Genomic DNA, 27,346 nt, shown 5'->3' with positions numbered 1-27,346 from the left:
AGAGAGATTTCTGCCAGTGGGAGAAGCCTCATAAGACACCTGGAAAGCCTCCTTTGTTTCTTTCCTGGACTTTTTCTTATCTGAGCCGTGCTTCAATCCCATTTTTTCTTTCATCTCCTACTCTTCACCTCAGGTTCCTCCCACCCCCTCATCTCTCTCTTCCAGCCTTTTCTTGCCATTGACTTGCAGGGGAATGCCAAGGCATTTTGGCACAGAAGGGGAGTGCAGATGCCTCTGAGATGCTGCGGGGAGGATATGGAGAATTGGGAGCAGGGAGGATCCTCGTGCCCGCCCTGGGTAACCCCGGTGCAGGGATTGGGGTGCCAGTCATCTGGGCTAATTGTGCACCCAAACTCCCGGGCAGAGCTCTCCCATGGCGCCTCCTTTAAATAATTTGTATGTTTATACAGCGTTTAATCTCCTCTCTTTCCTTGTGCCTATTTGTTTATTCGTCCTCGGGCTCTCTCAGCTCCCTGCAGTAAAAACAGCCATTTCCTGAATATCAGGTAATATGGAAATGGTGCCTACTTTTCCTTTCAAATTAATCCATCTTTATTTTCATTCTGAAATAGAAGCAAAAGATTGCTATCAGTGCCTAGGAAAATCTTGGAGTAGCTCTGGAGCAGTTTAAGCCTGCAAAGAGGTTTTTATTTTTTTGGGGTCAACAGCCTGAGTTTGCCCTTCTCCCCGGGGATCTTTAGGTGCTGGAAGTGAACTGGGCGTTCTGACACCGACCAAGCTCCCAGCACTTTCTAGTCAACAGCACTTTGAGCTCCAGGTGAGCTGTTCCCTACCCGGAGTGACATCCTGGGTGGGCAGGGAAGCGGAGCCGGATCCCCGGAGTGCCGGCGTTGTTTGGTCGTGTTACGTCCCGGCACTTGTCCTGTCACGTCCGATCCGACGTGTTCCCGAGCGGCACGATGTGACCCGACAGAACACTTTGTGCCAAGCTGGAATGCTTTTTTTCCCTGTGCTAATGGGAGAACAAACATTTGGGGAGCAAAAAAAAAAAATAGCGGAGCAGGTTGTTTGCCATCCCACTTGGGTCTGACAGACAGAGCTCCTCTGCGCTGCCTTCCCAAGATTTTACGGCGTCACTCGGTTGCTCTGTTTCAGTTATCTGAATATCAAATTTTGGGTTGATTTCTGCTGATTCTCCTGTTCTCCTTTCCATCCCAGAAAACCCATCTTGGGGCTTTCTGCTCTTCATTCTGCTAATCCATTTGTCATTGCTTAGAAAACTACTGGTACTGCAAAGATTGCTCCTTTTGAGGAGAAGAAATGTGTTTGTCTGTCTCCTAAGCTGAGATACACATCCCAGAATCCCAGAATCCCAGAATCCCAGAACAACAGGCTGTTTTGAGTCAGAAGGGACCTTAAAGATCATCTTGTTCCACCCCCTGCCGTTGGTAGGGACACCCAGAGTGTCCTTGCCCGTGGCAAGGATGTGGGTGAAGATGGGTCACTTGAATTTTTCCCCATCAGATGATGTGCTTTGCTGTGCCCTGAACACTATTCAGAGACACCTGAGCAGCAAGAAACAGGCAAGTCTTGGATGAGCTGTGTTAGAGCAGGTCAGGTCAGCCCCGTGGTCTGCCTGGGCTAAAGGAATGTGAATCCTCCAGCTTGCCCCTGCAGGAAGAAAAGGTCCTGTTTCCTTCCCCTTCTCTTCCTCTCTTTTTTTCACCTTCCCTGCTCCAGCCCTGTCAGATCCTTCCCTTGTGGTTTTAACCTGGCAGAGAACTCTTCCCTTTTTAGTTCTCCTGGTTGACCTGGTTCATGGGACACATCCAGGAGGCTGCAGGGAAGGGAGGGAAGAGGAGGACTGGGCAGATCTGTGCTTCAGCATCCCAAACCTGCTGGATCAGCTCTGCTCTTACATCCCAGCAGGACCCATCAGCTGAGGAAGGAGCAATTGCTGCTTGTTGCACCTGGGACCTGAGCCTGTGTCCAAACATTTTGCTGCCTTCTGATGCAGAGTCATTTGCACAGCTCAGTGGTGGCACCCAGAAAATACCCCAAAGCCCCACTTTGTCTTCCTGGAACACAGAAGTTTAACACAGGAGCAGTTAGAAACTCAGTTGCTTCATTAATTTGTTTTAATGTGCATTTTTGGGAAGTTTGACAACACGAGAAGGGTCTCTGTGTATCAAAACACAACATTCATCTGTTGTCAGCTCAAACATCCATCCGACAGCTCGACCCACAATTATAAAATCTCTGGGAATCTTTTATTTGTTGTCTTGTTCTAACACTTCTGATGATTATTTTTATCCTTTTGTCTGCCAGTGTCAATAAAAACAAAAGCTGAGATTCACGCATTGTGACAGGAGTGTGGGAGCTGGGAGTTGTCCCTCCCTCTGTCGTGGTGCTCAGTGGAGTGATCACCACCAGCACAGACACGGGCTCTGGAGTTTCAATCCTTGCTCCATAATTGAGAAGAAAGGGCAAAAAAATTCCAGAAATGCAGATTGACAAGTGCCTCGGCTTCTGAGTCCTCAAGGATTGTCACATGGCCACAGTTTTTTACTTTTCTCCTGGCAAACATGATGTTTTGTCATTTGTTTTGTCATTTCTGGACCTCTAGGAAAGGGCTTCATAATTGTGCGAAATTTCTGGGGATTCTGGGTAAAATCGCAGCTCCCACTCCAGGTACTGGCAAGACAATGGTCTTTCTTTAATAACAGTCTTCTTTTACTAATTTTTGTGAAGCTTTTTCTTGTTTATGCAACATTTAGAACACCAAAAATTAGTAACTAGGCAGATCGAGGAATTTTCATTGGGAGATGCAAAGGTGTCAAATATTTTTAGGAGATCAAGTAAACTGGGAGAATAAACAACTAGAAAAATCCCTGGACTGATTGGTTAATGAAGGACTGGAATGGTGGTGCTGGGATCCCACGGTGTTTAGGGCCAGGCTGGTTGTGGTGACCAGCCCCATCTGCCTCCACCTAGCAAAGCCCTGATTGTCGCTGTAATTAATCACCCCTAATTAAAACAACGCTCCCAGCAGTGGGAGGTGCTGGCAGTTCTCCTCCAGTTTAGTTTCCAGACTTCCAGAAGCCTCATTTACCAAGTTCGGAGGCACGTTGATAAATCCCCCCGCTGGTTCAGCGGTGCTTCAATCCATCACCAAATAACAGCATCCCCATTTTTCCAGGGCTATTATCATCCCTTCAGCTGCTGCAGCAATATATTCGGGGCCAATAAATCAAGGGGGATCGTTTTAGATGGGCAGAAACATAAACAGCATCTTAAAAAAATGTATCTTTTAGCGATCTCCTTACCTCTTTCTCTTGGTGAGTTTTATGGTGTTAAAGTAAGGATCGTTTTCCGTGTTTGTCTGAGTTTCCTCACTCACACAAAAAATAATGTGGTGCTTCCCAGTTTTTTTACCAGCCCCGAGCTCCCACGTTCGTTTTTCATTTCTCATTTACCTTTCTCTCCTTTGCTGCTCGTTTCAATGAGTGTGGAATGTCCTGGTGTGAAGAAATGGGTTGTGTTTCCTCAGGCAACAGGTGCTCGTCTCTGTGGTTGTGACAGAGCCCTGACAAAGCAGCTCAGGTATCGCAGGGGAATCTGAAACCTCGCACCCCTCCAGCCAGTAATTGCCAAAAAAATTGACTTTTTTTAAGGCAAACTGCAGCTGCAACACCTGAACTGTTGTGTGGTGAGACTTTGGCTTATAGTCCCTGTTATATTACCCACACCAGACACGTATTTATTCTTTACATCACGTGCACACGTTCGTTTGTAAAGAGTTTTATGCGCTGAGTGTCGCGTTCCCCGCTTTTCGACGCACGTGCGTCGTTAAAGGGGGCTCTTAATTTCCTGTTTTAGGCTTTCCTCGGAGATTTCTCGTTACGTTTTCCCTTCCTCGTGGTGTACAAATGCCTGTGCTGGCTGGAAGGAGCACGGCTGGGTTTCTCTGGCAGTTGGCAGCTCAGGTGGTGACAACTGGCTCCCTCCCCGCGTTCCCCAGCTGTGCCGTGCATGACTCCGGTGCCAGATGGCACAGCACACACACACACACACACACAGAGACACAGAATAAGTTTGCATTTTCTGTTTCTGGATGAAAAAGGTCCCACTCGGTTGTGGTGTTCGATATTTCATCCAGAACAGTCCATTGTCCTCTGCAGAGCTTTGGCTTCGTACCCAGCGTGTCATTCCGGGACCCACCTCGCAGGATGGGGGGGAAGAATTTGGGTGAAGGGTGCAAGTGTGAGGGTGTCAGGGTGGCTTGGGAGAACAGCAGCCCACAGAGAACTTAACTGAGAACAAAACATTGTCTCTTTGTGGTGGCTGAAACTGTTTTGTTTTTCTTTTTTTCCCTAAGATAAAACAGGTTGGAAATTGGAGTTTTCTACCCAAACAGAAAAATCTCCATTTCTTGCAAAAAGAAAGATTTTCTTGCAAAATGAAAGATTTTCTTTCCATTTCCTATTTTTTTTCTTATTTTTCTTAACCGAAAATATATTTAATAGGTTATTCCCATTCAGGCCCATTGTAGAATCATAGAATCACAGAATGGTTTGGGTTGGAAAGGATCTTAAAGCTCATCTCCTTCCATCCCTGCTGTGGGCAGGGACACCTTCCACTGTTCCAGGTTGCTCCAAGCCCCATCCAATCTGGCCTTGGACACTTCCAGGATGGAGCATCATGACCCAAACCATCATATAGGTGGTAGAAAATATTTCTTCTAAGTGCAACAATCATCCCCAGACCTGAACTTGCAATATCAGCATCAACAGGGGCTGAACAGAGGTCAGTGGGAACTTGGGAGTTGCTGATGGAAGAGTAGTGAATATGCTCCATATATTCCCAGAGTCATCTGGGAAGTCCTGGCAAAAAGTAAGAACCCAAATAATATTTGAGTTAATGTTGAGAAGAGGAGCAGCATGAAAAAAAAAAGGGAATCCAAATTCTGTGCTTTCAGTGCTTTTCTATTCAGGTGTTGAAGGTCAGAAGAGACAATGAAGTTTTCTAACCTTTCCTACTGCCTGAATTTTGCCTTAGAAAACAACCACTTTCCTGATCACCTCATATTAAGCACTCAAACCTCTGATCTATGTTCAAATGAAAAGCACAGAACTGACAGAAAAAAAAAATCAGCATTTCTTTCAGTCTCCTGAGTAAACTACTTTGGCAGCTACACAAAGTGATTTAGTGTTTTATAATTCCAAATATGGCAGGATTAGCCCTTCATCCCGTTGTTCCAGGATGTCTGCATTAATTATTTCAACAATAAACTCCCATTTTCAGTTCAAGGAATGGCCTATTCTTCCACCATGTAAATATTATTCAGAAGTAGGTGATACCCACGTGTGGTGCTGCCAAAGTACACTCATTTATTTTTTAACTTCTCTAGCACAGTCAGCCAGGGAGCAAAACAATACATGATTTATACAAGGCATTTAATGAATTTCATCCTTTTCCCATCGGAGGTTCAGCGCTGCTGAGACATGGGAACAGGGAGAAAGAACAACAGCAGAAATCCCAAAGAAACGATCATCCTGCATCCCGGAATTGTTCTGTTTGTGTGTGTAAGGGCAGAACTACTGCTTTGCTGTTCGAAACCTAAACTGAACAGGGATAATTAAAACAACTTGAGGCCCTCGGTGCCAAGAAGGGATTTGCTTTCTAGGACAAAATTGTCCCTTTGAGGAATGTTCACTGCTGAGCTGATTGTCACCTCCCAGCCCAGTGCTGGGATTTAATCCTTTCAAAACTCTTGTCTTGGTTGGAGTTACTGTGGATCCTGAACCTAAAATCATGTCTTGGTTGGAGTTGCTGTGGATCCTGAACATAAACTTTGTGTAGGTGGGAAATTTAGTTACTTGAGTGGGTCTAGTTTGAGGTATCTGGGATTTTGGAATATCTCTGTGCACATTCCCAGTGTGCTGTACCTGGGATTTCTGAGTGACCTGTGAGCAGGTTAAAGCCAACAACCCAAAGTGTCCATCAGTCCAAAGGTTAATATATTAAAGTTGCAGCTCTGTGAAGAGGGGTGATTTCCCCATGTCTTCAAAAAGCCTCAGTTCATGCCATCTTGTGCTGCTTCACTTCAGAAATTCAAGACTTGCAGTTCCCATTTCAAATCCTTCCCATTTTCACAGTCTGCCATTCCTCATATTTTACTCTGAGGTGGGAGGGGCAGAACTTTCCTAAATTGAGATCAGCCTGATGGCTTCAAATCTGTGCAACTGTTCCAGCCTCAGTGTGCAGTACAAAGGATCATCATTTAAAGTGTAACTCGGGAGAAATTCCTCCGGGATCAGAAATTCTTCATGTTCTTTTTTTTTTTTTTTGAGCTGACAGAAACTTTCCAGCTTTGTTTCATACAACCTGCTCATGGTTCTGGTTACAAACCTCCCCCTGTTCCTGGGACAGCCAGCACTGGCATTAGATTTGATTTGTGTTTGGAAGGTAAAGTGTTTTCTCGGTGCAAGTAATTGCAAGTAATTATTGTCACAGCAATATTTCCTCCCCAGCTCAGAGCAATCACATGGAAGCACAAACCATGCAGATGTTACAACTGTGGAGGTGTACAACAAATAATAATTACAGATCATAATATTTCTCTCCACTAACAGCCATCCCCAGGGTACAGCTTTTGCTTTTGGAATCTGAAATGCGGCTGTTGCAGAACAAATCCTGCTTTATTGTGCCATTTGAACATGCTTCCATTATCTGTTAATTATTGATGGCAGCCAGAGCATTCCTTTCTGGGGCTGGAATTTTGAGGGTGTCAGCAACTGCTCTCCTCAGCATTCCCTCAATCACAGTCCCAGCACAGCTCCTCCTCCTCATCCCAGTCTACACTGCTTGTGTTCGTCATCCCACACCAGCAAAACTCCCAAATCTACCCATAAATGAGGAACATGACTTCATTTAATAACAGCTGAACCTGTACTGCCCTGGGAAGTGAGTGAGGAGCGTGATGAGGATCATTATCAGCATTTTTGCCCGTCCCAGGAGCCCCACGTGGCACCGCCAGGCAGGGCAGGAGCCCCTGGAGGCAGCTCAGCCCTCGGGGTTCGGATGGCCACGGGCAGCATGTGGGGTTTGGCTGCTCCAGGAATGGGTCTCAGGGATGTAGAGCTGGTTTGGGAACAGCCCTGGGGAAAGGGTGGAGCTGGTGGAGCCAGCAGCATCCCTGGCTGTGGGAAGAGGGCCATGGCCAGGAGGTGGAGGGACACAGTTATCCCTCTTCAGTCACTGCAGTGTGGGGTGGAAGGAAAAGGGGCAACAGAGTGGAGCTGGGAATAGGAACGTCCAGACTGTGTGGGAGTTGTGCCTCCAGGCTGTGCCTTCTCTGTCCTTGGAGGTTTGCAGGACCTGAAGGATTTAGATGGAAAATTGGGAAGGAATTCCTGGCTATGAGGGTGGGGAGACCCTGGCCCAGGTTGACCAGAGAAGCTGTGGCTGCTCCTGAATTCCTGGAAGTGTCCAAGGCCAGGTTGGAGCAACCTGGGCTGGTGGAAGGTGTCTCTGCCCGTGGCAGGGGGTGGCACTGGATGGGCTTTAAGATCCTTTCCAACCCAAACCGTTCTGGGATTCTATTTAATTGCTCGTCCTGGAAATGATTGTAACTGTTTTAAGATATTTTATACTAAATAAATGTCAAAGTAGAGGTCTAAAAAAATCAATACAAAATAATTCTGAGTTTAGTTCCCTTCCTCTTCTTCCCCAAAAGCAACAGGACAGTGAACAGTTCTCCTAAGTCTAAAAGCAACAAGAGCTGGAGTCCCATGTATAATATTTGCATTAGAATTTATTTCATACCAGGATAGTTTGCATTTTGCAATTATTTATCTTCCATTCAAAGGCAAAAAAAGTATTGTGTCTAACTCAAATTGTCATTGCACTTGTATTGGCTACTGGAATTTGATGCCAATTTGTGTTTTAAGTAATCCAAGATGATAATTACACTTATTGCTCTGCTAACTGCACAGTTACTATTCAGGGTACCTCATGTATATTTGATGTATGTTCTGTATCAGAGCAGACCTTTTGCAAATTGGATCATTTGCATCATTACATATCTTTCAGAAATAATTTTCTGATCCTGAGGAATAGACTTCTGGCGGAATCATGGAGCTGATTCCTAGGGCTCATCCTTAGAGCTGAGGAAACTAAAAGAGAAAAAAAATAAGTTATTAATTTTTTTTTATTTTATCTCATTTTTGAACTGTGATTTTTTGACAGAGAGTATTTAGTAGAAAATGTTCACAGAATCACGGTTTGGGTTGGAAGGGACCTTAAAGCTCATCCCATTCCAACAGGGACACGGAATGGTTTAGAAATGGTGAAATAAAACTCAGTTTAGAGAATCCTTGAATAGTTTGGGTTGGAAGAGACCTTTAAAAGTCATTTAGTGCAACTCCCCTGCCATGGGCAGGGACACCTCCCACTAGCCCAGGTTGCTCCAAGCCCCGTCCAACCTGGCCTTGGACACTTCCAGGGATCCAGAGGCAGCCACAGCTTCTCTGGGCAACCTGTGCCAGTGACTTTTGCTTTTGTTAATTCAAGTGGGAAAAAATCAAAAAGAACAAATTATTTGGCTCATTATTTTTTTTTTCATATGGAAACGATCTCAGACTCTGGGGCTGCCTGGGACATGTCCTGTCATGTTCCTTGGAGCACTTCCTTGTCCTTATCCATCTCCCCCAGCCACTTCACTTTCAGAAGATACTCATTTAAAAAAATTAACCCACTGCAGAAATCCATTAGAGAGTGTGTTTTGGTTTTTTTTTTCCTCCCTCACCTACACAAATTGCCAGTGCCTGAAGCTGGAGAGGAGCAAAAAAATGCTGGATGAATGACAAATATCCTGGCTTTGAAAGGCTGATATCCCGTGGCCCTGCAGGGATAGAAGAAAGGGGACAGATCCTCTGATCAGCCAACTTGGTACAACATAAACACAGCCGAGCTGTTTTCAGGTGGCTGCAGAGGGAGAATTCCCTTGTTCTGCCTGTGCAAGGCTTGGGGAGCAGATCCTCCCACCCTGGCAGTGTGACAGGCTCCATTCATCTGCAGCATCTGAAGGAACAGACTTATTTGATGTTTTGTTTGGAAAAAAAAAATTATTGAGGATTGTTTTGTATGCAAAAAAAGAGTTCACTTTTCTTTTTTTTTTTTTTTTCCTTTGCCTCTGAGTCCCAGATAACTGAAATTATGCTTATCTGGGGTGCTACACTTAGATGTTGTAAAGTTGCTTCAGAAGGTGATGTGGCACATGGAGAGAACATGGAGCAAAGCCTGGGAGGGTTTATCCGTGCTGTGAAAAGCCATTATTTTGATTTATTCACTGTAGATATGGACAGCAAAGAGTTAAATCCCCTGTTTTACTTCTCCTCCTGAAATAAAATAAACTTTGAGTGCATGTATAGACTATTTTTTTAACCTATTTCTGGGAAGCTAAAAGTCTGGCAGATGTTTTGGTAAGAAACAGGTGATGAAATGGGCAATAATAACTTTTCATTTCTTTTGAAAAAGAAGAAATCAGGAAAGAAAACACAGTTAGGACACCAACACTGCACAGTTTAACAATTTGTTACAGCATGTGAAGGGAAAATGATACTTATTTCTAGTAGTGATCATGAAGAAAATGGCTGTTTATATGGTTGTGAATTTTTAGGCAACAAGATAGGTTTTCATACTTAATCTATGACTCTGTTTGGGTTTTTATTTTAAATTGCCTCTGTTTTGGGTTTTTATTTAAATTTACTTCATATACAGAACAGATCCCGACCCAAACACCTTTTTCTCAGAGAAAGAACTTATTAATATCTCCTTTGCATCAAACTTGAGGGACTCTGCCTTGTGTTACTGAGCTGTTGATTGTCTTTTGATGGCTTTGCTTTTAATATTTATTTGTTTTGAAAAGGAATAAATCAGGAAAGAAAACAGTCAGGACACCAATACAACACAATTTATTGCTCCAATTTGTTACAGCCTGTGAAGGGAAGATGATGCTTATTTCTAGTAGTGATGATGAAGAACGTGGCTGTTTACATGGCTCTGAATTTTTAGGCAACAAGATGGATTTTCATACTTAACAGATGACTCTGTTTTGAGTTTTTATTTTAACTTGCCTCGTACACAAGAACAGATCCCAACCCAAACACCAGTTCATCCTTTTTCTCAGAGGAACAACTTCTTAATATCTCCTTTGCATCCAACCTGAGGGACTCTGCCTTGTGTTACCGAGCTGCTGATTGCCTTTTGATAGCCCTGCTTTTAATAAGCAGCAGATTATCTCATCTGTGTGTGTGTACAGAGCATATTTCAGAGCAGAGGTATGGAAGGGGTAAGTTGTCCTGGCAGCAGATAAAAGGGAGCTGGGATGCTTCAAAGGGCAGACAGAGGCAGAAGGCAGAGAACAGGGGCTGTAGGTATTGGGATGAGAAGCTTTTGAAACTTAGATAACCTACAGCAGAGATGAGCTCTGCTCTCCCAGCACTAATAATTAGGCAGATAAGAGGGGAGAGGGAAAGGAAGCCAGGAGATAGGGACAAGGTTCAGCAGAAACCATCCTGGAGGGATGAAGCCACGGAAATCTTATTCTGGAGGAAAGTCAGATGAAGCTCAGGGTGGGAATCATCAAGGATGTGAAATGTGTGTGACAAAGAGATCAAACCCAGCCCTGTGAGTGGTTTTACATGGACAGCACAAGTCTGAAAGCTCAGGGGATAGAATCCATGAATCACAGAGTATCCTGAGATGGAAGGGACCCACAAGGATCAGGGAAGCCCAATAACAGCAATAATAATAGAATAATAGAAATAAAATAATAATAGAAAGAAATGGCCAAAATACAGGACATCAGTTCCTCAGTAATGGGCGAATACATGGCTCTGGTGATAAAACAACTTCAGGATTAATAAAAATCCCAGGAAAAACAAGTTGGTTGATAGTGCCACAGCCAGGTCCCTCCTTCCAGAAACACTTGGTGGCAATAAAACTCATTGGCAGGAGAAAGAATAATTGTTCAGTTATTTCTGAGGGCTGCAGTTCCTCATCTGATCCAACCAGCGTGTGAAAAAAACAGTCCAGAATAGTCCTAACACTGAGGATCCTTGTAAGAGGGGAAAAAAATACATTAAAAAAATCAGTGCACCTTCAGAGGAACTGCCTAATAATGAGGAAGGTAATTAAAAGGCAATTAAAGGAGCAGCTAAGAGGGGAATATGTTTGTAGGGGGTTTAGATGCTTTAAGGACAATAACTTCTTTTAATCCTCAACACAAATACGCACAACATAATCATTCTTGTGAAGATCCACCAACAAGAACATACAAAGTGACACACAAAGGAGTTATTAAGTTTGGTTTGGGTTGGGGTTTTTTTTTTTAGAGGGAAAAAATTCCATATCTCCGTTTAAAAGTGAAAGGCAAGCCAGGCAGATCCCCGGCACTCACTGGATGCGGAAAAGCTGCCACCAAAAAGTTTTTTGGGCAGATCAGAGACAGGAAGCTTTGCCAGGGGAGCAGTGGGGCTGATAAATCATCAAGGATTCACAGGAGCATGAAAGGGAGATAAGGCTGTGGCAGGGGAGTGGGATGAGGTGGCACTGCTGTTCTCTGGGAACAGCTCCGGCCGGAGGAGGGACATGCTATGGATCACTCTCACACTGGAGAGCCCAGAGCTGGCAGGAGGGAGGGGCACTGACTCTGGGGACCCCTTCCCCCAGGGAGAACCCCTAATCTGGGGATCTGAGCTCCATGTGGAGCTCTTTCAGTTTTCCCATCCTCTCCTCCTGCAGAGCTCCACACCTGCACCCGACCTGTCCTGTGTCCTCTGAGGAGACGCAGGCAAAGCGCCCAGTGATTCCCAACCAGGCCCAGACCTGCTGCTTCTTCATCAGAGGCGGCACCTGGGGAGCAACTGCTGCTCCAGGAGTTCCTCAGTGATACTCCCAGGGGTAGTACATCCAAAAAAGAAAGGTTATATTCCACTCTGGAGCTTCCCTTGTCCTCCCAGGCTGCCTGCCTGTGCTTGGGATGAATTACAGAAGATCCAGGCAATGCCAGTTCCAGATATGTTGCTCTCCAGAAGTTTCCTGCTCTTTCAAAATGGGCTAAATCCCAAATTAGAATGATTTCAGTAGAGCAAAGCTTAGAAGACAATTGCTGTAATTATGCAAATTTAAACAAGTGAAAAGCCTTAACACAATGTATACAAAATAATGATTGGAAGGAATTAGCCTTGGGAATTAGCAGAAATTGGGCATTTGTATTGTAATAACAGGGCTGGAAGCTGATGATCCAGAGAGAAAGAGTTTTGCCAGTCGATATTAAAGCTTAGATAATCTTTTGTTCAGCAACTTCCCACTCCTGTTTGTTTAGGATTGCAGCCTGTGCCTGGATCACTGTATTGGAATTCCAATCACTCACCACTTCTTAATTAGACAATCTAACTGATACTGTAATTGTGGCAGGAATTGATTATTAACTGAAGTTTTTATGGTAATTAACAACAAAGTTCTTGAACAGAACATAAATAAAACAAAACAACATAAGGCTTCCCAAACTGGCACCATCACACTGTGGTGGTGACCCCGAGTTTTAATTGTCCATATGCATTTCAATCCAGGCCAGTTTTGGGAATCTTTATCAGCAGCTGCCAATAAAAGAAAATTTATTTGGTTACCAAGGCTTTTTACCAGGCTGAGAGTGTCAGAATATCTGCCAAAGCAGTCCCTGTTCTGCAGGGCCAATAATTGATCAGAGTTGTCTTGTGCTTTTTAACGCTCTATTTCTGCTCTGCTTTTATGACTCCAACCAGGAACACGATCCACAGGATCCCGTAAGTGCTCCTGGGCTGGGTGTCCACTTTGGAGCTCTGGGGTAAAGCACACATTATTCTGGTGTACTGGATATACATGTCTGTCATGTTCCATTGCAGTCATTGTAGGAGAAGCCCTATCCCAGAAATCTTTCGGGATAGATTTTGGAATGACCATAATCCTTCCAAAAATGGAATGTCCTTCCTCCAGCTGTAGCTGAAAGCCCCACCATGATTCCCATCCTATTCCTCTTCCTGGGGGTTAACTGTATTTCTACAATTTGTTTTCACACTAGTGCCTGCTATTGTCTCATGAAATGACTCTTCCCTTTGTGTAAGAAATGTCTCAGCTCTTCCTAAAAAGAAGGTTCTTTTTTCCATCGTGGAGTCTGGTTAAACACAGAGGGGACTTCATTTGCTTTGGAACTAAATCAAAATGTCAGAATTCTTCCAGGAATGCAATGCCTTTGCTCCAGCTGCAGCTGAAACCAAGGGGAAGTGTAATTTCCCTAAGATTTACCTGTAATTTGAATTTACATTTTGAAAAGGTGAGACAGGGGGCACCAAACCAGGCAGGTTTGTTTGTGACCAGAAGTCACTTTATCAAACAGGGGGGTCTGAGGTTCCTGTCTTGAGGTCTTGCTTTGATCATCAGTGACTGTCCAATGTATCCCATCATTCTTTCCCCTTTATTTTTATATGCAGCCCAGTCTGGGGGGAAAAAGACAGGAGAAAAGCTCCCATGGTCCTAAACTCTTTCTTTTCATCCCTGATAAATCCATGGCTGGCTGGGAATGTTCTCCCTCTTATTCTTGTGTTCTCCCTTGTTCTGTGGGGAACACCCAGGAGTGGCTGCTGGCCACTGGCTTTGCTGTGCTTTGCAGGAAGAGGCTTTTCCTTGGATTTCTGACATATTAAAATGAGATGTGTGACTCCAGAGGTTGAATGCAATGGCAGGAAGAAAAACAGGAGTCGTCCCTGGGCTTGAGGGTCTACAGAGCTGCAACCATCCTTCCTTCTGCAAAGGCAGGGCCTGGGAATGTTGGCCACTGTTGGAGCTGGACTCTCACTCCATAATCTGGCAGAGAAGCATTTAAGACAAACTAATTCATTTGTAGCTGCGTGAGAAGTCAGTGCCAGCTTTGGTAACCATTGGAAAGGAACACTGGATGCTCCATCATTCTGAGGAACAAGTCATGCTGCTCTCCCAGAACCTCAGGCATGTGCCAGCAGTCTCCAAGTTCTCAGAAAAGCCCAGAATGTCCCAAATCTAAAATTCTCTCCAGCAATGAATTTAGAAAATCGTTTGTAACTGCTATTATTATTCGTTAACAAGTGATTTTTATTAAAGGCTTGAGGAGCAACTCTTCTCCTCCTCCTATCTGTACAAACAGCCATAAACTGAGTGCATTTTAATAACCTTTTTTCCAAGAAGTTACAAGCTATTTCATTAAAATGTCAACTTTTTCTTTCATATATTTTATGATTCTCTTTCTTCCTTCTGCCACAAATATGTTGTTGCCAACATCATCATGACACAGTTTGCTGCCAAGACTATGGGAAGTTAAAAAAGGAAAGAAAAAATGAATTTCTCTCCACTTTTTAGGTAAGATTCTTCCAGCACTAGAGGCTGAGAAAGCAGTCAGAAATATCTGAGGTGCCAAAGACAAATGTTAAGGGTGCCAAAGTGGTGACATGAAAACATGGAAGCAGTACCAGGGGATCCATTCTGTGGGATAAGGGAGCAGTGTGGACATTTCCTCTTGTTGTTTGTAGATTCCTCATAGTTCCTAACAATGTTTCTGTGAAGACTGGAGCAGCAGGACCGTGCACACACTGGATTTGAGGCATTCAGCAGAGCAAGTCAACTCCTGTTTGCAGGAGACGACGTGTCTGTCCCACCAAACCGTCTCCAACTGCTGCACGAAATCCTTTGTGTCCTCCTGCATCCCCCCAAAGGCCTTTCCCTTCAAATATATCAACCTGCTGTCACTCAGAAGGTCCCCAAACCCAGCTCCAGCCAGGTGCCAAGCCATCTGCTCCTGGCTACTTTAATGAGGAAGGAGCCACTTTACCTCCTTAGTCTGGGAGTGGAGGGAAGGAATGGAAGCCCCTCAGTTGTGCTTCCGGGAATAACCAGGAGATGTGACTGTGTTTCCTACTCAGGTGCCTTCACACCTCCCTAATTAAACCCAGCCTGGCTTTGCACAGGGAGTATCCCTGCAAAGGCCCTCATTTTCAGCCCTTCAGCATCACGGATCCTCCCTGGAATTTCGTTATTACCTTTGCTGTCCCGGCTTCGGAGCTGCCGAGTGCAGATATTAAATGAGCTCTGTGCCCAGGATTTCTGGACTCCTGCCTTTGCAAATCTCCATTTCTGTGCATGGAGGGTCCTTGCTGGCAGCAGGGATTCCAAATACCTAATTACAGTTTGAAAAACTTTCAGATTCCCCAGTGATATCCCAAGTGTAATTTCCTGCTTGGCTGGAGAGCCAGGGATTAATGTTATTTCCACTGGTGGTAAACCAGTTGTGGGTTCTGACTTCCCAGCACTGCCCATGGCACTGTGGAGCTTTGGGTTCAGCTGGTTGAACTTTGGTGTTCTTTTTGAACATAAAATTCTTGGAATTTTCTCTGCTTAGGTGTTGCCCTCATCCCAGAGATGTTTTTCTTTTAAAAGGGATTTAATTTCTTTTTCTCTGCCTTATAGGCCACAGCTTGATTTTTTTTTTTTTGTGCACTCCTGGGTCTTCAAGCAATTTTACAGGGGAGGCAAAGAGTTGCTGAATGCAGCTGTTTTGTTTACATTATGTAAAGTTGGGAATGTGCCACGGGAGCAATCCCACGCATCCCACGGAGCGTTGCAGGCACTCAGGGGTGTGGACACATCAGATAAAAAGAGATGGAGTTTGTAGCTAAGGTCTATAACTTGCCCAAACGAGTTAATTACACGTGCTGTGTCCCACTTTCCCAATACAGAAACATTGGTAATTAACAAAAAGAAAAAAAAATTAGTGTGTAATTTAGTGTTGGCCTCGGGCTGTTCCGTGAAATTCCTGGCTCTGGGACCTGGGCACTGCCTTAGCCACTCCTTCAGGGTGTGATGCAAGTGGCACAGAGCACCATGACCTGGCATTTGCTCACACCTACTGCTCTATTTTAGGCTCTCGTCTCATGGAATTAATATTGGTAAATGTTACTGGTATCTTGTGGAAATACAACGGATTGAGCCACGGCCCACGTGGTCCTGATGAGGAAAATGCTGTGAATGTGTCTGCCTGGACTTCAGCAAAGCCTTTCACACCATCTCCCATGGCATTCTCCTGGGAAAGCTGGAGCCCACACTTTGGACAGGGGCACCTTGGCTGGATTGGGAACTGGCTGATGGCCGGGCCCAGAGGGGTGGGAATGGAGCTGCATCCGGGTGGTGGCCAGTCACCACTTTGTTGATGATGTGGATTTAATGGCACCCTCAGTAAATTCATGGATGACGCCGAGTTGGGTGGGAATGTTGGTCTGCTGGAGGGCAGGAAGGCTCTGCAGAGGGATCTGGACAGGCTGGATCCGTGGAATGAGGCCAGTGGTGTGAGGGACAACAAGGTCCTGCTCTCGGGTCACAACAACCCCCTGCAGCTCCAGCCTGGGGCAGAGGGGCTGGAAAGCTGGAAAAGGCCCTGGGGGTGCTGGTGAGAGAGGTTGGACACGAGCCCAGGTGTACCCAGGGGGGCAAGAGGCCAATGGCCCCAGAACTACCCCCAGCCCTGGTGTGTCCCTGTGCTGGCACTGCTGGGGCACCTCCAGTGCTGGGACAGTTCTGGGATCTCAGACAGGACATGGAGGGGCTGGAGCGTGTGCAGGGAAGGGAACGGAGCTGGGGAAGGGGCTGGAGCAGCAGGAGGGGCTGAGGGAGCTGGGGGGGCTCAGCCTGGAGAAAAGGAGGCTCAGGGGGGACCTTCTGGCTCTGCAACTCCCTGACAGGAGGAGTTCCCAGGGAACAAGGGACAGGAGGAGAGGGAGCGGCCTCAGGCTGTGCCAGGGGAGGGTCAGGTTGGACATCAGGAGGAATTTCTCCCTGGAAAGGGTGGTCAGGCACTGGCAGGGGCTGCCCAGGGAGGTTTGGAGTCCCCATCCCTGGAGGTGTCCCAGGAAGGCCTGGCCGTGGCACTCAGTGCTCTGGGCTGGGGGACAAGGGGGGCATCGGGCACAGGGTGAACTCTGTGACCTTGGAGGGCTTTTCCAACCTCAGTTATCCTGTGACTCTATGGAATAGACTTGGAGTCATGTGAGTAATATGTAGGACATTAATTCCTGGTGTTATCTCCTGGAATGTATTACAATTGTGAACTCCATATTGCATCTAAAAATCCATATTCCCAGACTTTTATTTCTGTCCCCAACAGCCTCCACATAGACTATTTTCTGCATCACCTGGAACTGGAGTCAAGGACTCTCCTGTGTATGTCAGACCACCAGATTTCCCTAGTGGAATATTTCCAGGAAATAATCTCCATGCAGCCATCTTTGCTTAAATATCTCATAAAGCTATACCCTCATCCCAAAATAATGCCCATTCCTACCATCTCCTCCTGGAAATTCAATGTATTGCTCTGTTTAGCAAAGTATATAAACAGTAAGGGACAAACCCCCCCATAGATGTCTCCATATTATGGAATATTTTACTCTTTACATCCCACATTCCACATATAAGAGGAAATTTAATGCTTTTGAAGCAGTTGGAGCTGTGAAATAGAGCAAAAAAGAAGCGGGTTGGCAGCTGTTTTATTGCACAGTGAAGCCAGGAAGTTGTTTAGACTGTCTTTGAATGTGGCCAATACACTGGGATGCATCTCTTGGTCAGAAAAGGGAGATATTTAAAGATCTGTCAGGTCAAGCACACATTTTATGACATCAAATATTTAATATTATCTAACTAAACAAAAAATCATATGTAAGGGGACAAGGTTAAAACTCGACTTCATGGCTGATTTCTTGTGCTATTAAAAGATAATGTTTTCAGGAGATAAAGGGGGATATTTTTTAGCACAAAAGGAACTTGCAGGCTACAGATTCTGTCCTACCTTGCTTCTTGTGGCACTGAGATTGGTGTTTCTACAACATGCAATTAATTAAGCTTTAAAAATAAGGAAAATATTTGGGTTTTTTTTGCTTTTGTGTTTGTTTTTTTTTTTTTTTAAACTTATAGACAAAGCTTTTTTTTTAATCTGTAAAAGACCTTGAGGATAACCGTGTTATTCAGGCCATTTTAAAAGTTCAAATGGATGAATGTTTTTCTGATAATTGGATTAAATGATCTAAAAGGTCTTTTCCAATCAAAATAATTCTATGATTCAGCCCACAAGTCCTCCTTTCCCTGTGCCAGCAAAATGCTGTGTCTGCTTTGAGATTCTCCCTGTCTTTCCCTTCTTTGCCCACAAAAGTCTCTGAAACAAAAGAGGATTTAATATGATGTGAAACCTTATGTGGAACAGGTGAAATGATTCATCCCTTGGCAGAACAGCAGCTCAGCTTGGATCCAGTGGTTGTGTTCAGCAGATTAATTAAATTTGGATCTGAACCTCCGAATGCAGAGTCAGCAGAAATTATCAGTGTCCAGCACTTCCCGAGCCATTTCCCAGCCCTGGGAGGCAACACATTCCAGTTCTGTGTCAATATAATCCATCTCCACTCTCAGATGTAGAAAGAAAGTGGCATTCAGATTTTGATATTGTGAAAATTCATTTTTAAATGTGCAAGTCTGCCTTAACAGAACAGAAAAAAAACCACCCCAAAAATATCAATCCGGCACAATTAACCCTCTTTTTCCTCTCAAACAATGAATTTTTGTGGACCAGTGCAGCTGCTGCAGCAGCCACCCAGAAAATCATCTCCTGCTCAGACAGAAATGCAGAACTAAAAGCCATATTTTTGGATTAAGTGTCACTTCAGTGAAATGTGCTCGTGGTTGAATAGCTCCCGTTTATTTTCTAGGGATGGGTAAAAATGAGGAAATTGTGACAATTCTTGAATATTGCCAATTGCTTTTCCTCCTGTTGTTCTTGCTGAATGGGGAGAATGCCTTTACATTTGGGTATTTAAAGGGAAAATATTCCAAACATTTGGTTTTGCTGCTACTTCACCTGTTCTTCTCCTTTTTTTTTTTTTTTTTGCTCCTGAAAAGAGGAGAAACGAGGACCTGAGGGAAAGCAGAGGGAGAGAGAACAAGAAAACAAGAGGGAAGGGTTATGCTGGATATTGGGGGGAAATTCCTGGCTGTGAGGGTGGTTAGGGGATGGGATGGAATTCCCAGATGAGTTGTGGCTGCCCCTCGATCCCTGGAAGTGTCCAAGGCCAGGTTGGAGCAACCTGGACTAGTGGAAGGTGTCCCTGCCCATGGCAGGGATTGGGACTGGATGGGCTTTGAGATCCCTTCCAACCCAAACCATTTTAGGATTCTTTGAAAGAGTAAAAATCATAAATGAGGTATTTATGTGGGGCTTCACTGGAGTGAAAGGGAAGGGAAAATAAAAAAAGCATAAATAATTAATGAATCTCCGCCAAATATCTTTAAAAACACCAACAACTGCCTCTATAAGGAGGGAAGAGCTGCCTTGTTTCAGTCCTCGTTTCAAAGCAGCAGTAGAAACCCCAGGACACAACAGCCTGATGGGGCTTTTGGGGATTTAAAAATAGCTTAGGAGAAGAGCCATTGATGTGGATTATGAACTGACTTGTGGAGATGAAACCCGGGGTGTGAGTGAAAGAGAAAACTCGGAGTGAAGAGGGGAAACAAGTGGGGTCAGTGCTGTGGGCCTTTCTCCTGCTCAATCCTCCATATAAACGACCTTGGTGAAGGTGAAGTTTCCAAATGGGTTTGCTCAGTTCAGATCCCACCAGGCTGGAGAGGAGCAGCCAAAAACAGCCAGGCAGGGAAGGGAGTTGAAGTTAATTATAAAGATGAGCAAGATATTCGTGTCGTTGAGCATATGGCACCATGGGTTTGAACTGTGGAGATGAAAACTTTCTGTAGAGGGTAGCAGGGAATTCCTGGTCATGTTAAACCCTGTTCTGAGCTCAGAGCCGAGAGCTGACAGTCAGATGTGTGGATGTGCTGTTCTGACAGGCCTCCGTCCCCCCGAGCACCAGAGGAGTTCTGAAGGAAAAGCTGAACTTCAAAGAGTTTTATCAAAAAAAAAATGCCATTTGGAAAACCGAAGCAAAGGGGGGGTGGTGGCGAGATTTTCTGATTCCTTTTTAGGGTTTGAGCCTGTGCCTTTGACTATCTGGCAGCAAGAAAATGTTCAGTGGCTTCGGGGTGTGATGGTGCTCTTTAAAGGGAAGCACTGTGTGATCATAAGGATGGACTTCATCCAGCGGATCGTTGAGAACTTCTGTGACATGGACAAGATCCCGAAAGTTTGGCTGCCTTTTCAAAGTCACTGAAACTTCTCAGGGCGGCCAGGAGGGGCTGAGCTTGTCCTAAGATGTGTTTTCTCAAGATGTTTACAGAGCTGTCACCCAAAAATGGATCTAGACCCAAACACTGTCCGAAGCTCAGGCTCGGGACCAGAGCCTGAGCTCTGTCTTTCTTCTTGCTTCTGGTCATCGAACGTGAGGGACACTCAGGTATTTCACTGCCCTGGGTTAGTCCTGGCACCAGAGGCAGGCAAGAAATGTGTGTGGTGAAAACTAACTGAATTTTTTTCATCCATTGAAATGGTTTCAGCTTTGGCACATGTTGTCCAGCCCCATTTGTCCACCTCTAATGCAACGTAAATAGCTTTAAGCAGCTGCTTTGTGAAATATGTGATGTTTGGAGAAAGGTATGTGCAGACTGGCTTCCAAAATCAATATATAAACCCTTGCTATTGCATCCCAAAGTTCATTTCTGTTTTGACACATCTTCAAAGTAAGATATAGAGTCCATTACTTCACATGCTTTTTACATTTAAGCACAGCAATTTATGTGTTGATGAAAACGTGCAAGTCATAATCTGTATGAATGCCTCTTGGAACTCATTTATCAGAAACCTCAGGGTTTATTTGCTTGTTTGATTTAGTAAAGAGTCTGTAGGTTTTCGTGTTTTTTGGACAAACTGGGTTGCTGAACAAACTCTTTGGTGGCCTGGCTCTGGAATGAGGGACTAAAACTGCCCAGAGCCCCTTGTACCTGAAATCTGGAAATAACTATAGAAATGGCTTTTTATTTGAGCTGTCAGAGGGTTTTTTTTTTTTTAATTTAACTTTAATTTAAATGACTTCTAATTTAATGGCTTTTTTAAAAAAAATTTAACTTTTTAGCAGTTCTCACAGACACAAGAGAGAAAATAGAAACTATGTCAGCCTGCTCTGCAGAATGATGTGTTACCTAAATCTGCTCATCAGCATGGTTTTAAAGTATTTACACCTAAACTCACAGGTTTTTTTTCCAAACCCATGAAACTATTACTCAGAGCAGAGAGGTTGTGATGCTTTTTTATTTCAGTACAATAAATCAGAGTCACCTCTTAGCACATGTTCTGGAAGCTGGGTTGAGGTTGTAGAGGGGCTGTGTTGATAGAAAAGATGAAATGGATAAAGGAAAGAAAATTCTACATTTTTGTGTTTGGCATTTCTATTTAACAAGAGGACTTCTACTGGATGGGTAAGAAGTAATTAGAAGCCAAACTAAGTTTTCACCTTTGCCATCCAACTCAGCTCAACAAAGTCCTGAAGGCTTTAGTCTGAGCAGTCCTGATGAGTCCTAATGTGTCCTGACACTGCCCTGGCTCAGCTGTCCTTGGCTCTTCTTGCAGACAATGAGACTGAACTAATGAAAAAAGGCAAACTATCGTGCTTTTGATGTTCAGGGGGGATGATCTGGCTGACTTTCCCCAGCATATGGTGGTGAGTTCCTGGCAGAGCAGTGTGTGAGGGGTCTTTGGGGCTGCAGCACTAACGGGGATGTTCCCACTGATAGTGGGGAGCACTTTGTGTGAACTGGGGGTCGAGATTCCCATTTCTTTTCCCAGATATGTGACTCTGTTACTCTCTATACACACTTTTTTTTTTAGCATAGCAACAAGGTGAGCTGTTCTCTCGTGAGATGTGGAAGATTTTAGAAATGCTGAAATAAAAGTTTGTAGAATCCTTGAATGGTTTGGGTTGGAAGGGACCTTTAAAAGTCATTTAGTCCAACTCTCCTGCCCTGGGCAGGGACACCTCCCACTATCCCAGCTTACTCCAACCTGGACACTTCCAGGGATGGGGCAGCCACAGTTTCTCTGGGCAACCTGTGCCATGGCCTCACCTTGAGCCAAGAATTCCTTCCCGATATCCAATCTAAAGTGCTGAGCAGGAATGTCTGCACTTATTTTAGGGCAGAAGCTTGTTTTGGCATGGTGCTGGATTTCCCTGGACCATGGAGGGAACTCTTCACAGAAGTTTGCCCTGGGCTCTGTGAGTAAATCCTGTAACTTCATCCCTTCATCCCTTCATCTCTCTTCCACCCACTAAGTGCTCTGTTAGGAAATTAATTAAGTAATACATATGAAGTATTTTAAATCTTTTGAGAGAATTGCTGTACAGAAAACTTCCCTTTCCTTCCACCTGCACACTCAGCCAGACTTTTGGTTATCCTCCCGGGAGTTTCCGTAGCCTCAGGTGCTCTGGGTCTTGTTTAAAGTCTGGAACAACCAAGGCAGCCACACCACTCAGTCCTGGGGAGAGGACTAAAATCCCACCAGAGCCAACGTAAGTGCTGCCTGCTCTCAGACAGGGCCCAGCTTCCAGGATCTCTCATCTGGAGCCGATGCCCACCTTGGAGCTGGCAGTGTTTGCACGGAAAAATTAGTTGTGTCAGCTCAGCCTTAAATCTTGGACCTGTTTTAAATAAACTGTCCTTCTCTTCCTGTAACACTGGCAGGTTGGGGCCAAGAAATGGAGCTTGGGACGTGGAGTGTTTTCTACAAACCGAATTTATGTTGTTGTTTTTCTTTAAAAAAAAAAAAATCACTAGACAGTGCAAATACAGTGACTGTTCCAATCAGGATCAACATTAATTTCTTCCCAGCTTTCAAATGTTATAACTACATTTCTCCCGACATGTTGGCATCTGTGTTGGTATTTATAAATTTTTGCATGCTTTGACTGCCATGCAAATCCTTCCAGAAAGTCCCCTCTGAGGAGCTGAAGTGAGAGAGATAACTGAGCACTCAGAATAACCCTGCCTTGTAAAAGATTATTTTGCAATTAAAGTCGTGATGTTTTTATCGAATGGATGAGCGGAGAGCGACTCGCTGGTATCAATAACAGATAAAGTTGGGTTTACAATTAAAAGAGCAGTTCTGTTTCTCTGGGCTGACACAGAAACTATCAAGTCACATTTTAACATTTTTTAATATTTGCTTGCAAATCTGGAAAAGGCTCGTGGTGCCATGTGGCTGGTGGTGGCTGTTCCTCAGGGATAGTGTTGTCAGCCTGGTATCAGAGGGGATAATTATCAAGTTATTTAATAGAGGCAAATGGGATTTCTGTGTTCTTGTTGTTTATGACCTATTACACAGTTTTATCCGTAAATGTAATTACTCCTTTAAACACTCTGACATTCCCATCTCATCCTGAACCCAACAGGAGCAGGTGGTGCCATCGCAGCCCTTCCTCCTTCTCCCTTCCACAACCTTGTCCATGGGCGGTACAATCCCCCTGGAATGTGTTTGAGTGCAGCTGCTGCTCTGGGAGGGAACAGAATCTGTTCCATAAACGATCCGTGCTTCCAGACCTTGGGAAGGTTGGGATTTGGTTCCCCATCCCTTACTGCACTCAGGTAGTGGATGCCCTTGGAAGCTGGATGACATTCCAGTGCTCTAAGGTCTAAATATATTTGAACCCAAACAGTTAAGGATGAAATAATACAGAGTTATTTCGCTTTCTAATGTGTTCCTCACCAAAGAGATGGAGACCTCTGATGGGGTGGGACTTCCCTTCCTGGAAAAGGTCATGAGGGAGGAGGAAAAAGCTCTGGCTTTTCCAAGGTAATCAGGTAAAGGAATAAAATAGAACAGGGTTCTGTAAAGGTGCTGCAGAATATAAAAAAGAACAATATACAAGGTTCTTTGTGATGTCCATCATAGGAGACACCATCAAGCCCATTAGTACTTCCTATCCCTGGGAGCCTGAGCTCTCCTTCTCCTCATCCAAAATAAATTTGCCATAACTAAATTAGGTCTATCCAACAGGTTATTGGCCAACAGACTATATTTGTCAGCCTCAGAGCTCATTAACTAAAATCATAAAGTCACAGAATGGTTTGGGTTGGAAGGAACCTCAAAGATCATCTGTTTCCAACCCCCACAACGAAATCCTGTCCCTGTAGAAATCACTGGGAATTTTGCCGTTGCTTTCAGAAGAACTTGGTTTTTTTTGCACTTCTTTAGCAGGCTTTGAAGCTGCTTCTCCAAAGAAACCTGTTTACTCTTGTGTAAAAGGAATATCCATAGCTCAGATATTTACACTCCTGCACTGTCAGACTGGTGTGAGATATGAGCAGTTGGAAGCAGCACTGATGGGAAGAGGGTTCAACGTGTTCTCTCTCCTGATTAAAGTTTCAACTAAGTTTAGACTAAAGCAGATACATTAATGCACGAAAAAGGTTGAATATTTAAACCTGAATACATAAAGGCAGTGCAGGAAAAAGTCTGTAAAGAGATAAAGAGGCGTCTCACAACACTTTTTATCACTGATGCCACATCCCGGTGAAGTGACAACAAACTGGTCGCTGTGAAACTCTCTGTCCAGTGAAGATTTCTCCAGAAAACATTGGGAATGGTGTTATTAGGGCTGGGGAGGGCAGTCTGTGATCCTTCCTGTGAAGTTGCTGGCTGTGAGGAGCTCTGGAGCCGCATACATGATGAATGTAACCCAGTTGTGCCTGTGGATCTGTCACTGCTCCGCTCGGATTGCAGCCTCATACGATCCCAAAATAGCTCTGAAAAGACATTAGTGCATAGCATGTACCTCTGTGCCATATGCTCAGGATAAAGGAATCTAATTGGGGTTGGGTTGTTGGTTTTGGGGTTTTTTTTTTAATTTTGCATGTATTATAATGTTTTAGCCTCCTGCAAAATAATTCTTTTTGCTTTCAACGGCAACGGCTCGAACATATTTGACTGGGCTTATGCAAACAACCATCCCTGCCCTGCTTTTGGCTTGATTAATGCACCGAGGGAGAAAGCTCAGAGGGAGATGGAACATAAATCTCAGGCTAATTTTCGGTTTGGGGCTTTAAAAAAAGTTAATTTATTTATTTCGAGGAATGTGCTTATTTGTTTTGGTGGAATGGGTTTGTCATCTGTTGGAATCACATCTTCTCTGCCACTGTCATCAGCAGAGCTTTGTTGGAATAAGATCTGATGCATAACTTGGTGCTCTCTGGAGCTCTGAGCACCTCCCTGACCGCTTTCCATGTGCCCTGATCCTTTCAAAACATGCAGCCAGAAGTGTTGGTGGAAAATTAACTTGCATCTCTTTAGCTGTGCTGTGTTTTAAGCACGTCCTTGGGTGAGAACCAGCAGTGCCACGAGAAGCAAAATGCAATTTAGCCCTTGCCCAGCAGTGGGTCACATTCATATGTGATTATGTCCACTTAAAAATGTTTGCTCACCCATCCAGGCAGGAAATAAACCACTCAGATGCAAGTGATGTGTCAAACCACTCCTCGACAGCTCAACTCGAATATCAGATTACGCCTTTCAGTTAATCCAGAACACGGAAATCTGTCACAGAATGTTTTCTCAATTCTTTTCTCAGTTATAGCTGTTATTGGAAGAAATGATCAAATACGAGCAGGGAAATCATGAGCAGCATCTGCTTAGGAAATAAGCAGGGACTATCTAAGCCTTGATATAATCAAGAGTCTCTCCGTGGTTGGCTGTTTAGGCATTGCTGTAGTAAACATGATTAAAATAGCAAAGAAAGTGCTGGTGGGGCTTGAACAACGTCTGAAACAGCTCTTTTATTTCCTTGCTTTTGCACGGGATGTGTGAAGTGACCACATGATTTGTGTCCTCTGGAATGGGAGCACAGCTGGAGCACTTTGGGGAACTTAACGTTCCTGAGTGTCCCAGAGAGCAGTGGGATATTGGCTGGTTGTGAAACCTGCTCTCCCCTTAATTCCCTTCCCCACAGCTCCATCCTGGGTTTTGGGGAGGGACTGGGGAGACACTGCCTTGCAAACTGCCTGGAAGTGTCCAAAAAACACCTAAATGTGGCACCTGGGGACGTGGTTTGGAGGAGACCATGGCATTGTCAGGTCAGACTGGATGGTCTCAGAGGTCTTTTGTGACCTTAATGATTCTGTGAGTCCATGAGTTGGAACAGGCTGCCCCTGGATCCCTGGGAGTGTCCAAGGCCAGGTTGGACAGGGCTTGGAGCAACGTGGGCTAGTGAAGGTGTCCCTGACCATGGCAGGGGGTGGGACTGGATGGGCTTTAAGGTGCCTTCCAACCCAAACCATTCTGAGTTTCCAAGGTGCTTTATAATAATTTTCAGCCCTTCCCTCTAATCAGCAGCACTTTATAAAGAGAAATGTGCCTGCAAACCTGTGCACTCTTAATAGATGGAAAAAATCTGGTGTTTTGTGCCATTTTTCAAAACACTTTTTTTTTTCCTCTTCATTTTCTTGTCTTTTTTTGACTTTGTTTACCCAAGTGCTGGTATCTCAAGGTTTACTTTGACAGCACAGATCTCCTCAGTCCTGTTGTGCCAGTGCATTTATTCGTGGTGTATTTTAAACACGAGCCAGCAGCAGAAGCTGCTTTGCATCCTGCGTTGTGAATGTTCCTCAGATGTGAAGTTATTGATCAAACAGCCTCGGGAGAGGTGGTTGGGGCTGAAGAACAGCATCTTCTGGAGGGAAATTAGTATTATTAGCACCTCTGGGGAGCTCTGTCCTTATGTGCAGCAGTTTTGGAATGCTCCTTCAAGCCCATCTGCTCCGAGTTGCTGGCGAGTGGAAAAGCCAAGCATCTGCATTCCACTTGTTTGTGTACACATCAAAGTGCTTAAACGGTCAGAAGTTCTGTCTCTGGTGTATCTGAATTTATTGTTTTGTTCTGCTTTTTTTTCTTCCTAACGAGTTGCAAGGCCAAGCTCTTTGCAGGGAAAGTAGGTCCAAAAACATAATTAGGAATATTTTATGTTTTTTGGGTCATTCCCATTACACAGTGGGGCATTTTTGATTTGGCTGAAGGGCAGAGAGCCTTTTTCCCCTACTTGCCACTCACTGCCACCCATTTTACATACTGTTTTGTCAAATACCTGAAAATTTGGGTGAAGGGAGCAGGAGGTTTTGGTGCAAGAGCCGAATCCCCAGCAGGAAATTTATTGAGTTGCCAATTTACAGGCATCTAATTGACTTAGAAAGAATTGGAATGTTTCTAAATATCCTCCTGAAATCAATGGTGGCTGCCTTTATTTTGGGCCTCGGGCAGATTGAAATTGAGACAATAAATGAGAGTGTCTCATTCCCAAAGAATGAGAGTTGGCAGCTCTGCACAGGCTTTGCTTTTGGGGGAGGAGGA

At 44.5% G+C, this 27,346-nt stretch overlaps 1 long non-coding RNA gene across 2 annotated transcripts in view; it reads left to right on the top strand.

Annotated features, from left to right (window-relative positions):
- The window catches only part of LOC108501626, a 156,031-nt gene extending 133,832 nt beyond the window's left edge, over positions 1-22,199 (top strand). For both annotated transcript variants that reach the window (XR_001876232.1, XR_001876233.1), the window contains one exon: positions 22,147-22,199. This is a non-coding gene — a long non-coding RNA (uncharacterized LOC108501626). The remainder of the gene's footprint in view (positions 1-22,146) is intronic.
- The last annotated feature ends 5,147 nt before the right edge of the window (positions 22,200-27,346 follow it).

This window comes from Lepidothrix coronata, unplaced genomic scaffold, assembly GCF_001604755.1.
Source record: "Lepidothrix coronata isolate B3197 unplaced genomic scaffold, Lepidothrix_coronata-1.0 Scaffold105, whole genome shotgun sequence".
Lineage (NCBI taxonomy): Eukaryota > Metazoa > Chordata > Aves > Passeriformes > Pipridae > Lepidothrix > Lepidothrix coronata.
This window is presented reverse-complemented; position numbering and strand designations above follow the sequence as displayed.